Source organism: Struthio camelus, chromosome 22, assembly GCF_040807025.1.
Source record: "Struthio camelus isolate bStrCam1 chromosome 22, bStrCam1.hap1, whole genome shotgun sequence".
Lineage (NCBI taxonomy): Eukaryota > Metazoa > Chordata > Aves > Struthioniformes > Struthionidae > Struthio > Struthio camelus.
In genome coordinates this window covers 7,530,644-7,544,416 of record NC_090963.1, presented here as the reverse complement: position 1 = coordinate 7,544,416, position 13,773 = coordinate 7,530,644, and the positions used below count along the sequence as shown (strand labels likewise).

The 13,773-nt window shown below is 43.3% G+C and overlaps 1 protein-coding gene across 15 annotated transcripts in view; it reads right to left on the bottom strand.

Moving 5' to 3' along the window:
• ARHGAP32 (Rho GTPase activating protein 32) overlaps positions 1–13,773 on the bottom strand; it is a 290,155-nt gene that overhangs the window by 25,024 nt on the left and 251,358 nt on the right. The gene's annotated exons all lie outside the window — the stretch shown is intronic.

Sequence of the window (13,773 nt, the reverse complement as noted above, 5' to 3'; positions counted from 1 at the left end):
AACTCAGTGAAGAGGATATATTTTCCACCATCAAACGATACCTTATGTCCCGGGATAAGGAGCTTGATAAGAGGGTGGCCATACTGTACGATTCCATTCATGCTGTCAACTTACTGGGACAATACTGCACACCAGTAGTGCAAACCAGAGAGGTGAGAACTGCACCACCGATTGCAGTGAGGACAAAGGACAAGGTTTTAATGCTGACATGCTGAAATCAGTAGCATCCATTGAAAGAAAGCAAATACGTAATAGCGCGTTATTCCCTGCCTGCCTAATTCTTACTGTGGTCCCCTCTAGGGGAGGCTGATAGCATCCGAGAAAGGTGGTGCACGCACTGCACGGGGGGAGCCTACACAGCCAGCTCTCCTGTTTCCCTGCATACCATGGGCACAGCTAGGACACCTGCCTGTGCTTCCTAATTGAAGGACTGTGCCACAGGGAACAAACTCTGCACGTTTTCAAGGCCTTACACTTCTGGGGTTTATCTAGCTGTGTAAACAAACAGCATGGTAAGAATGCTGTTCATCTGAACAGCAACCTGTTGTGACCACGTGAATCAGGTCAAGGGAGAAGGGGTGGGATGCAGCAACAACAATACACTTCCTACCCTGGCTTATTTGCCGGTGAAGATCCCAGGCATAGTTAAAAGAATTAACATATACTGATACAATCCTCGCAGGCTTGTTCTACATGTTTTATTTTCTAATTTGGCTACCAGGATTTCTGTTCGTTAAGCTAAATATATTATTCAGCACTACAGATGTTTTGGGGGAATTCTGCATGGTTGGAGAAATGACTAAATTACAAGGGCCACAATCATACTTGAAGGCCCTTTGCTGGAAGGATGACTCGATTTTTCTAATTTTTGAGCAAACATGACACTTGATGATTACATGTGCATTAAATCCCACTCTCCCCTTTGAATCCCAAGCCCTTTACCTACGTATCTGTGCATGCATTTGTGTGTGTTTGGAGGGGACAGTGCCTATTAGCATCAAGATGATAGCATAGGCTAAAACTTACTTTTGCTAATGGGAAGTCTGCTAAGACCACCACCTGCTGCGGCTTCTGACGTCACTGCATGAATTTTTGAGGTCCCCATGTCTATCACATAAATCTGTCTCCTGCCTTATAGGTGAACTTCTCAGTGTTCAGGCTCTGATTTTGGCTTCTGGATCCAAGCCAGTTACCAAATTTGAATCAGAAAGGTATTTCAGCCGCATCTCAGTGGGAAACTAGTGGTGATGTCTTCTCGTACACTTTAGCATTTACACTAAAAGTCCTATGAATATTAGTCAATTGCTATGGTTTCCTGCAACGGTAAGGACCAGACCTGGTGACCTATGTGGTTTGTAATAATGACCATAAAGGATCAGACCAAAGATGCACCTAGCTCAGATCCGTTTCCACCAACGGCCATGAGCAGGCTACTTTGGAAGAGACACAAGAAGAGAACAAGTACACAGTGACACTTGCAGAGAATATTCTTCCAGTCCCCAGCTATCCCCTGCTCAGGAAGCTTCCTTTGCCCAGAATTGGCGTCTCTGTATTTATTAACCCTATCACACCGTCCTTTCCAGTTCCATGTACCCAGGCAAATAATGTATAGCGCACTAATATGCACTTTTTTTTAAAAAAAAAAAATTCTTTTTCTGAGCAGTATCATCTTGAACCACTGATTCCTGACAACCTCTCTGCAATGAAGTCACTGACTCAGGTGCAGGCTGCTGAAATCCACTGACGGTTGCTGTGTTTAAACACCTACCTCTCGATGAGAATCTGAGCTCTATACACATCTCCCACTCCAAAATCAATCGCATGCTTTCCATCTCTCCTTCCCTCCCTTCACTGTGTCAAATAACAGGTAGTTCTGGGAATCAAAGTGCAACAGGCTGGCAAGGGGCATGCACTAACAAAGGAAAACCCTCGCGTATTCGATCACCAGAGCAGCTAAAAGAGTTTTTCCAGCTCATTCCTGAGCATCTCTCAGCTAGTTTGAAAGATTTATTGCATCTCCTAGGGCCCATTTGTGGAGTTTAGCTCACTGAATGAACTGGTTAATTCGTTCCCTTTAACAGGAAGCAGAAGTTTTATGATTTTCTTTCTGAAGAACATTTTGATTCGTCTTTAAATCAGGCACTTCTCCTCTCCTATAGTCTTGGCTTAACTTTTTTCCTTTTTAATCTTTTGTAATGTTCCCACCCTGCGTTCAGGGAGCTTTTTATTTTTATTTTTTATTTTTTTAAATACGTTCCTGGAATCAGAACTGTTTGTTCAGCCTGGGGAATGAGGCCTCCCATCAAGCTCCCCTCCAGCAGTTCGTTTTCACAATATTACAGCAATAAGGTGAACTGCCGCGTAAGCCAGGCCTTTTGGCTGGTTAATGGACCATATCACGCTGAAATGCAGCTGCTCAGCTGAATTCCAAACATAGCAAACAAACGCAGAAAGCTAAAGCACCAGTCCAACAGGAACAAGGCATATGAACTAAACTGCCCTGTGTGCTACACTGAACCGCCTAAGCAAAGGTAGCAACCCGGGCTGTTGTGCGGATACTTAGGAGGAAGAATATGAAAAAATACAGAACCACATGAAGTGCTACAATGGAAGGTTAATGGATATGTTTTGAGCCACGAGAATACACATTTACACAGTAAGCCACAAGAGGAAGTCTAGGGAGTTCCCGGCAGTTCACTCTTAAATCGTCTAGACTGCCTTTATAAAGGGCGAGGAAAGACAGGTACATGCAGAGGGTAACGTGTTCCCACAACACGCAGTATAAACAGTGTGAACTGCACAGTGGAGGTGCCTGTTTCTCCAACCTCCATGACTAGCTGAGGCTCTGAAAACCAAATTTTTAGAAACCTGAAGTTAGCCAAATAAATCCAGTTTCCCGTACCGCATTAGCAAGTGATTACAAAAGAACTGAACAATGAGCATCTTCATCAGAAGAAATACTAGAGCTCTTAAAACCCAATCGTTCTTTCTCCTCCTTTTAGCTCAGTTTTGCAAAGAAATATACAATTATTTGTTAAAAACAGTAAAAACCCTCTATAATATTTCACACTGTAATTTTTTCTACGAACCTTAACAAACACAAATTACAAAAAACAAACACAGATCTCACATTACCATGGCTTTTTTTTTTTTCTTTTCTAACTCATCTCTGCTTCTCAGCTGGTTGGGCCTCCCTCATTTCAAGCTACTCGTTTCTGAGAATCCTCCCTCCACCTTACAGCACAAGACAGACAAGTTCTTGTCAATCAGTACGAGACTTTAAGAGTTTAATGACTTCCTTTTTATTGCCCCATTTGGGAAGGGGCACCCTCTGCACCACACAGCAAGTGGCCTACACATGACGTTTTATAAGCACACAGCCCCCACCATCTCCTGCGTATTCAGAAAAATCTGAGAGACTCTTGCCCAAGGCTCACTCCTAACTCTATGTCCTAAAGTAGGATTAAGGGAGATATACAACACCAAGCAAAACTGAACTTCCTTCAGGATGCTCTCTTCCCAATTTTCGAGAAATGACCCGCATTAAAATTATTTATGTTGTTGAGGAGTTGGAGTAAAGTCCAGGCCAGCTGCACTATTTCCTGGTAGCATGCAACATTTTTATTTGAAAGTGTGACTTTTGTACTGTAAAACTCAAGATAGCAGGAAAGGAGGTCATAAAACATGAGTCAACTACAAGCATAGATATCATGCAGTGCCCATTTATGGAATCGGCCTCCGGCACCGGACTCTGCTTTTTAAGACTGGACTGTCTTTTTTATTTACGGTAGCTTAGCCAGGAAACGTATAAAAACAAAGTGCAAGGTCCACGTTTCAGAAACATAAATCCCACTGTGTTGCATCAAGCTAGAAAGGTAGTCATCTACATGTTTTAAGTCCCTGTGACATCAGCGACATTCTCGATGCTGCTGACTGTGTCTGCACTGGGACACTACAGCACTTGAGTCGTGCAAGGGCTATATATACACCGTGCTTACTTTTACTACAGTTCTATCAAACTATGTTATAGTACATCCATCTCCAAGATTGTATCCACCTAGCTCTCTGCAGTTTGCTTTTTCCCTTTTAAGAAAAAAACAAACATACCCATGAATGGAAAAAATATGCTAGTAATACACTGAGTGTATGTTGGTGTTATCTGTTCAGAGCATTAAACTCACGACAATAATTTGAGAGGGGAAAAAACATCCACCTCTAAGACTGGAGCGAGGGGCAAGAGCGCAAGCAATTCTTGTGCAGCCTGCAACATTTCTTCCTGTGTTTGCTCTTCCTACAGCTGTAGTGTTTCGAAATGCAAATTAATTATCCACTCCCTGCCGTCCTCCAGGTCACTCAGGCCTAAGGAATTTCTCTTCTCACAGCTGTAGACAGGGTAAAAAGGAGGGGAGAGAGGAATCATCTCTTTTCTTCACTGCAAGAGTTTGCGTTGCTTCTCAGTTCTCCCTTTCTGCAACTGCTTCCCCCTAAACAAGTAATTCTCCACTGGGACGCCATGTACCTCTTTGTAATGCTAACCCATACCCAATAATCTCGGGTTCCAGCAATTCAGAGGGCAGATGGTGAAGCAATAAAAGTGCCTGTTAAGTTTGGAAATTTGCCCAAAGTAGCTCAAAACTGTTGGCCTTTTAAAGTATCCACTCATGTTTTCCATGAGTTTGTGTACCAGTGAACTCATCTGCAGAAGGCAGAATATTCTCTAGTCATCTGAACTTGGGGTCAGCTAGTCATTGCTGTTTTGCCTTTAAACTCATTGCTGGATTCTTCTTTGATGTTAAAGGCACCTAAATCCCACAGACTTCATGATTTACAGAAGTGCTCGAGTGAATCAAGCACCTTTTAGTTTCCAAATGTCTGACATATTTAGGTTTGTGAAATTATGTGAACACAGCTAAGGAACAAAATTGAGGTAGGAGATGCATACAGATTTACAGATTTCCTGCAGACAGTATCAACTATTTACAAGGCTACCCTGGATCTAGCATGCCAACCTGTGTTAACACTTGAATAATTACTACCTAATGTTTGTGTTATGCTCTTAACCTTCCAAGCACTCTGTAAACATTAGAAATTTACCCTTGTAGCACCTTGGAGGCAGATATGGTCTATTGGTCCGATTTTACAAATCGGGAGATGGAAGCACAGATGTTAAGTCAGTCCCCTGAGGCCACCGATGGTGTGCGAGAGACGGGGTTTGAGCTCAGGACTGCCCAGCTCCCAGCAAGCCGGCCAGAGCCTTGACTAGAGCTTACCTCTTTGCCTGTCCAAGTCCTTTACAGATAAATTTCAATTAGAAAAAAAAAAACACAACAACAACACAAATCATGAAAAACAAAACTGGTTTTGCATGTCTGAGACCAACAGGTTCTAATATATATTCTATCACCGGGGCGGGGGGGGGGAAGCTAGCTAAATAAAATGATAGCCAGCAGCAGGACAGCTGTAGAAATGGAAGGGCCTGGCTGACATCAGAAGCTGTAAGGTCAAAGGGGATGCCACGTCACAACAGCCCTACTGAATTACTGCCCCGTAATGCAACTTTACAACTGTTTCTTTCCAGTTTACATTATCTGTGCAGAACTGTGGCAAAAATCGACTCAAGTGCAAGTCAAAGTATTGAGACGGGACGATATTTCTTCACTGCATGCAGTAAAGGAAGCAAGAAATGATAAAGGATCATGAGAAACAGAGATAAGATTAAGTATGGGCTGGAACGCACAAGGCAAATCACTAACGGTATATGCCAAATTCTCACTTTTACAAATGATTTCTCAGGCACAAAACAAAACACCTCAGGAGAAGGAAAAAAGTGAAATATCTCTCTGTGGCATGAAGCATATAATGGACTTAAAAAGTTTCAAGTAGTCCAAAAGATTTACTGATGTTAAACCATATCCTCCCTATCTATAAAACTGCTGCCTTCAGAACTCACTGATGTGCACTGACGGACCAGTTACAACTTCACATTAAGTAAAGAAAACGTTCCAGTGCAGAATCGGCCCTTTTGCAGTAAGTAAGTAGCCATTTACTGCAGAATGAGTTTTGTTTTTCTCAATAGGACCATACCACACAGAAAAACACTCTTGAAGGAGGCAGAACAAGAGGATTTCCAGTATCACCAATAGCTGCATTAAGTAGGCTTATCAGGAAATACAAAATAAACTCACCAGTTTGCAAGCTGCAGCCCTGTATAGAAATCCTGCACATGCCAAATGTTTTATTTATGGCTCCCTTTCCCCAAATATCTGAGGGCACTACAAAATTTATCGGTTAAGTAAGCATGCGCTATTTCTCCTCCTGTGCCAATGGGGAAGTTCAGGTGTGCTGTTATTTACACTGTTTTAGGGTAGACAGGGTGAATCGCCCTTCAGACATACCAATCTCCTTTAGTGGACTACAGAGCAAAGTCAATTGACTGTAGACTTGCACAACTAACTGCTAAGTAGCTAAGATTAAAGGAGACGAATCCTACTATAAGGGACTGGCCCAAAGTACCACAATAAGTGTCTGAACAGAAAAGGGAAACGGAAACAAATCTTTTCAGAAATACGTCCTAATTGCCGGCTCCTTTTGGCATATACGTCCTTTCAGAGGGAGACAGAACCAAAGGCAGGATACCAGATTTGAGCCTATTTGGAAGTTTGAAACGAAATTTCTAGTTTACATTCAAACTTTTCTGCTTGGATAACGCAGAAAATACCTACTAAAAGTATGGCAACGCCCAAGCGCCCATTCATGGAATGAACGCATCTAACGTAAAGCTTTAGCCTCGTCCATAGCTAATAGTCTTTGCAGCCTATTGTAATGGCTGTGTCCAATTTCATAATTCTGATCCACGTTACCTATTTTACACGCAGACAATCTACCTTTTTGTGTAGCACTTCAATAAACCTTTGTGTAAGAACAAGAAGTTACTGCTTAAACAAATCTATTGATGTGCTGCCAGCGTTCAAGTCCTAACAGTTCCACAAATACTTTGGGAACTAAACTCCAGGATTACTACGCTTGAATGTGATTATTATTTGCTATTTGAATTATAGCGATCCCAGGTCAAGTTTGAAGATCTGTTTCCGATGGAAGCTCTGTAAATGTACAAAGTCTCTCGGAAGCAAAAGTCAAAGCAGTGAGCTGTGAAGGAACACATGAGCGGGGATTCCTCCGGGGCCTTCAAAACTTGCATCAATTGGAATGGAAGTTCTTGGATTTCAGGGGCTGTCTGTGTTTATATTTAAAAATGGAATTTAAAGAGAGGAAGGGAAAAAAGTAACAGTTATCTGTAAATATTTATAGCTTTGTACTTTTCAGTGAAGTTTGCTTTACTTCTTGTTTGCAACTTCATTCTCAAACAACGAGAAAGAGAGTGGGAACTGTGCTAATTCACCCTCTAAGAGCTGAAACATCATGAAAAGCTAGAATAAAAAAAAAAAGTAATACTCTGCTGTCCTGAATTCCAGATCAAGGTTTCCTTCACAGATGGTAAAGATCCAAAGCTAGCCAGTTAGATATTTGTTATAATCAAAATTATTAGCTAATAAAAGGGGCTCCTCAAATTAATACTGGGAACCAAAGAGATGACATATAGATTACAAAGCTTATCCTTGAGCTAAGGGGAACCAGATTTTTACAGATAGGTCCCTGCCAAGATGTTGCCTGAGATCTCATTCCTTGTGTTACTTGTTCCGGTAACAATATTCTTGCTATACTCAAATCTGTGATAAGTTAGCATCAAAAGCAACTAAAATCACCCAGCTCGATCAATGGAAGGGAAGGTAATCACCAGAGAACCCAGAACATGCTGTGGGGTCACTCGGATTCCCAGGGTGCTGGTAAGAAGCTTATCTGAAGAGCATAACTAACAGCATAAAGGAATAAAACCATCCCTTGTGAATGATTGTTGCCGGGGCCTGCTGTATAGCAGGATCAAGATCATATATGTGCTGTAATTTGATCTCCTAGGCAGTTGTGAAGAAACTCTGCCTTCATTTTACATTTTCTTGAATCTTACTCAACTCGTCCAAAATAGCTGGCAATGAATTTGGGGAGCTGGGGATGAAGAGCAACGTCAGAGACGGAAAATCAGTTGTGTTAGGAAACTTTCGCCTTTCACAAGCATTTAATTTTTCAGCCAAAAAGGGCAATTCCTCTTCCTGCTGATTACACATCACTGGTATATTCCAAAGGCATTCTGACTAATCTGAAAAGGAGCTATCCATCCTTTGATAGGGGAAACTTATGGATTAAAGCTTAGTGCTATTTCTAAATCCTTTTCTCCAGTTTTGGAAGTTGATCACAACGAACGTATAATATGCTGCAAATTTAGTCCATAAAATCTGCTATCAATACAGCTGATTTCATCGAACAGATTACATCATGAGATGAAGCACCTGATCACTCTATTTTAGGGTATGCCAGGGAGGGTTAGTGTGCGCTCCCCTCTAATCACCGAGAGAGAGATGATCATTTTTTCCAGGTGTCTGAAGGGCAGCAAAAACAGCTTCAGCACAGAAAAAGAGCTGTCTATTTTATACCTCATTCCCCTGTAGTCCAAGCAATTCCAGCACATTTTCCCCAGCAGCATTTGTGCCCTGGTAAATAAAGTACATGGTGAAGTAATCCCTCATCTGCCGCGGCTCACAACTCTCATGTTCCCAGAAGAGCAATGTGACTTTTCTCTGGCTCGCCGACCCTGTGGCAGACCCAGCTGACTGGCCTGCTAACCCACCCCCATCCGATCGGCGAGCTCCTGGAGCCCGAGAGAAGCAGCAACACCACAACTGCAACACAAGTCTGCAACTGCGTAGCCTCCCTTTTCACAGGGCACCTGAATCCAGCCCACCTCCGTCCCTTGCATAAAGCAATCCATCATTTGAACAAACGTACGAGGCTGGCAGAGCATCAGCACAGCAAGGTGGATTTAGCACTTGTACGCTGGGAGCCCCCTCAACCCAAATTTCCCATCGCCTTTTGCCTGTGCGAGAGGCTGCAGCACAAAAGAGAACGCTGAATGAAAAGATTCCAGATGAACTGCTCTGCTTTAGGACTACAACTAAGTCTACAACATCATCATGTAAAAATAGACTGATTGACTTGATTTTTATCAGCCGTTTACACACAAGCTTTCTATCCATACATTTCAAAACTGGGAAAACTGAGGGAAAGAGCTAAACGCCGTAACCTGGGTCACGTGCTCTGTCAGTCTCAGTCAAGAACTAAGCCAGTTTTCTAATCGGCTGGCCTCTCTGTGCATCCACGCACAGAGCTTATACTAACCATGCCGCAGTGGATTCCTACATTTGCCATTAATTCACAAGTTGTGGAGAGCTCCATTTTGAAGTATTCGGAGCTACAAACGAGGACATAACGCAGATGCTGCAATGCAGCATTTACCAACTCCCACACTAAGCAAACACAACCTCTGCAAACACCATTCTTTCTAATTGGGGTCAAGCTAAATTTCAGTTCAATTTGGTTTCCTTTAAGAGAGGAATTCAGGAGAAAAAAAGTCTCTCCATCTCTACCTACAAAGGGAACAAGGGCTCGTCGCTACTCAAGAATTACACTGAATTTCCTGCGTGTTGCAGCTCCGTAAGACGAACTAGCGTGGCAAGGGTCAGCAAGGCTGAACCAACTGGGAATATCTCTCACAGCGATGAAGAAACAGATACTCCCTACTGAGCTTGGTCTGCTTCCAAATAACGCTTCATTGGCAGGGGAAGCATTCAAAACCTGGAAGGAGCCAACAAATGAATAACACATTAAAATTAAATGGAGACAGGCCCCTTGAGGCAGGCTCCATTGGCTCCTTCGGGTGACTGGAGCTGACTGGGTGGGTATCGGGCAAACTGACATACTCTAAGGGAACATCATCACAACCTTTACTAGATTTAGAACCAAAACAGGATTCAAAAATCCTTCATCTCAAAATTGATTTTACTCCTACAAGTATCGGCCCATTATTCAGTATTTATATGCGACACGAAAAAGAAACACAAAGGACAGTCTGCTGTCATTTCCCCTGGAAACAACACGCCAGCGTCTGACAGCCTGGCCCAGCAGTCAGGGCTGTGAGCAGTAAGCCTGGATTGCGGCTCTGAATCCTTTGTCCGCTCTCTGTATAACCTCAGACAAACTGCTTAATTCCCTGACTCGGAAAAGGCCAGGGTTGCCTGAGCCCCAGCAACCAGAAGAACGGTCTCAAGCCAAAGCGGTCTGTTCTGAACTCCACTTAGACTGGTACTGGTATCTGAGCTACCTGGGCTATCTCCAGCCTGTCCTGAATAATCACACCCCCTAAGACAATGCGCCAAGATGATGGACGGAGTCCTAATCTCTAATCTTGCAGAGTCTTCCTGGTTGACTCTTGGCAAAGCAATTAGGACCTAAATCCCATCACCTTTCAGCATGATTTACTGAGCTTGTGGCTCCTAATGCCTGTTTCCAAAAGCAGCTTAGAATACAGATAATTCTGAAAACATTATCTTCACATCTTCCCGTCACTCAGATCCTCATCTGAAAAACAGTGCTGCGATGCTTCCTTCCTCTCATCTGCTCTCTTGTCTACAAGGACCTTCGGGAAAGGACTGTTTCATACCACACGGAGGTATAACTCCTCCCACAAAAGGGCCCTATCACTGTTTCGAGGGCTCAAAGCACGAGCTTACTACAAACCAGAAAGAAAAGAACCACCCTCCCACCCTCCCCAAGACACCACCTGTCCACAGTTGCCGGCCCAATAATCGCTGCAATCCCCAACGTGAATCATCACAGCCATACAAAAAAATTTAAGGTGCAGTACTCATTCGTACTGCTGTTACTGTAAACATCTGTTAAAAGCCACACTTCCCTCCCTACACCTGGCTTGTTTACAGTGTTACTTCTCAGGTTCATACATGACAATTAAAAAAAATGACAAATTGCATCCTCATCAAAAATAAAAAGGCAGTAGCAACAGGACTGTTTGCTCCACTCATCCTATCATACCTAGACACCCTCCCCTAAGGAGAAACTCAAGTAAACGGACCTATTATGCCCTGAAGGTTAGCAGATGCAAGTTCTGCCATGCCAAGCAAAGAGGAATCTTTCAGAAAAGAGAACACTCTGCCTCAGTGTTAGGCCATCAGCAAAAGCATCCTCACTGATCTCAAAATGTGAGGTAAACTAAGATAAATTGCTTTGCTGGATTGGAACGCAGCACACGCTGAAAGTGAAGCCTGCATAAGGAGCTTTGCAGGTTGGTATCACCTGGTCTTTTGCTCCATAGCAATGAGACAGGTCACACTTCTATGTCACCTCCCTCCTGTACATGTCATGCAAATATACATCTCCTTTAGAAAAAGGCACAACTGATGCAGAATGCGGAGAAAGACAACAGGAGAAACAGAAAAAAAGGGCATGCATATCGCACTGGGTACAACACTTCTTGTTTGTAAACTCCCCTGTGGGTATACAGACATGCTATAAACCCTATGCTCTTCCCCTAGCTAAGTCATCTGAGTGAGCTGCTTCAATTTAGTGTTCATTAAAAAATGTTAAGTCTACCTCAGTGTTTGCCCTCCCTTATCCCTTTTATTCTCTTGATCTGTTCCTGTCTCTCACCATTCCGTATCTAAAACAAAAGTCCAGTTCTGGCACGGTTATTCTTGCTTCCTCAGGAAATTCAACTTAGCAGCAGAAAACACCTTTTTACTGTGGGGGTGGTCAAACACTGGAACAGGGTGCCCAGAGGGGTTGTGGAGTGTCCATCTTTGGTGATATTCAAATCCGTGAACAAGGCCCTGAGCAACTTTTTCCCTGCCTTGAGCAGGGGGTTTGGACTAGAGACCTCCAGAGGTGCCTTCCAACTCAACTGTTCTGTGATTCTAAACAACCTTACTTAATTCAGTGGAACTGCTTAGATAGCTAACTCATTCACGATCCAATTATTGCAGAAACAATAAAAGCGAATCTCAGTTATCTAGCACAAGTCTAGTCACATAACATATAAAAGGCAGTTTGCAGATGTTCACAACTGCAAGACTGGGATTGCTCACGTTGTTTCATGGTGTTATTTTCTCCTTCAGCATGGCTACATCTTTTGCATACTGAGCAGCAATGCACCAAAACCAACACTGATCTAAAGTGCTCCATAAACGTAATATAACTGGATACTTTTTAGTCTTCCTGAGCTGAGATGTTTTATGGCTGTAATCCCAAAGCATTACCAGTAGAGACCATGCATAGACTTGAGCTGAAGTATTCTGTGCTCCTATAAAGACCTTTATGTTCTGGTTATGAGGTGAAGGAACAGGACTGCGTCTTTGCTCTGTGTAATTCAGCTGAGGTTCTCCTGTGACATCTCAATCCCCTTTCAACAGATCGGCACTACAGTTGGCTCCCAGGCTGAGAAATCTTAACGCTACAGAATGAGGGAATCTTAAAATGCTGTGCATGCACAGAGCTTGATTCACTGGAACACAGAAATGTCTCCACAAAACCAATCCCGGGGATTACATCACTTGGAATACAGGTCAGAGAGCTGAATCACACAGAAAAAAAACAATCCTGCTGTGTGAAATGGAGACATGCCCCTGTTAGCAACATTCAAATTGGATCTGCTTCACTCCAGGGAGTTAGGAAAGAGTTATTAAATCAAGGTTGAAAGCAACTGGTAACTCCTTAGATGAGGAGACCTCATTAGTACAGCTCAGTCATAGTCACTCAGATGCACATGATGGGATGGGGAATGACCAGGACAAGGAGTGAGCTACTACCAGACACTGTCATACAGGAGCCACCAGTAGAGTTAGAACAGTTTAGTTCAGCTCAGATTTGTCCTGTATTGCTTACTAAAATGCTCCCTTCTTAAAGCTAGGGAAAGGAGTCAGCACGCAGAGCAGGGAAAAGCTTTAATTATTGCTGACCTGGGTCTAACTAAAATGGACAGGACAAGGGAAAAGAATTCTCTTTCCCATTAATGAGCTCACTCTGCTGGCATGTCTCCTGCCCTCTAAGATTGCTCCCCCAGGATGAACAGAAAACCAGCCCTACACCTTTACCCGGCGGTGTAAATTACCTATTCCTGATCTCGTTCTTACGGGGGTTACCGTCTCAGCCTCCGCCTCCAAACCATCCAGTTTCTGGCTCTCTGATGCCTTTCAAGCCCCAGCAATAACCATCTCTACTGGTTCCAATTAACAAACCAACGAGCCTTGCCACAGTGCTGATGCCATAAGAACAAGCTCGTATTACTCACCAACTGGTAGTCAATTGCTTCATGTCAGACAAGGGAGTACACACTGCTGCTACCAACTGAATCAGTCAGAGAGAGTGCACGAAACACTGCTCCCCACCCTTTACCATCCCCTTTCCAAAAGGCACTCATATGAACAAGGAGTCCAAAGCACCACTTGAAACAAATTTAACAGAGGAATTCCTTTCCTACCCGACTCTTCTCTCCTTAGCCTCCGCACCAAAGCTGGGAGACGTAAGATTGAAGAACTTTGGCGCATGAGGTCTGCTGCTTTTATGGATTCAGAATCTAGTGCGTTAGGCAAGGTGCAAAAATATAAAACAGAGCAACAAACTGAGATAGCCAGTCAGTAACGCAATAGCCATCTCTCATTTTTTGATGGCTTTAACTCTGGGTAAACTGGATACAGCCCAGGACTGCTCCATGCTGCTTTCCTAAATAACCCTCAGCATGGGCCGTTTATGGGAATGACCTCTGACAGCTAGTGAACTGTGAAAGAATTTGAGTCCTCTGTTGGCTACTCAGCA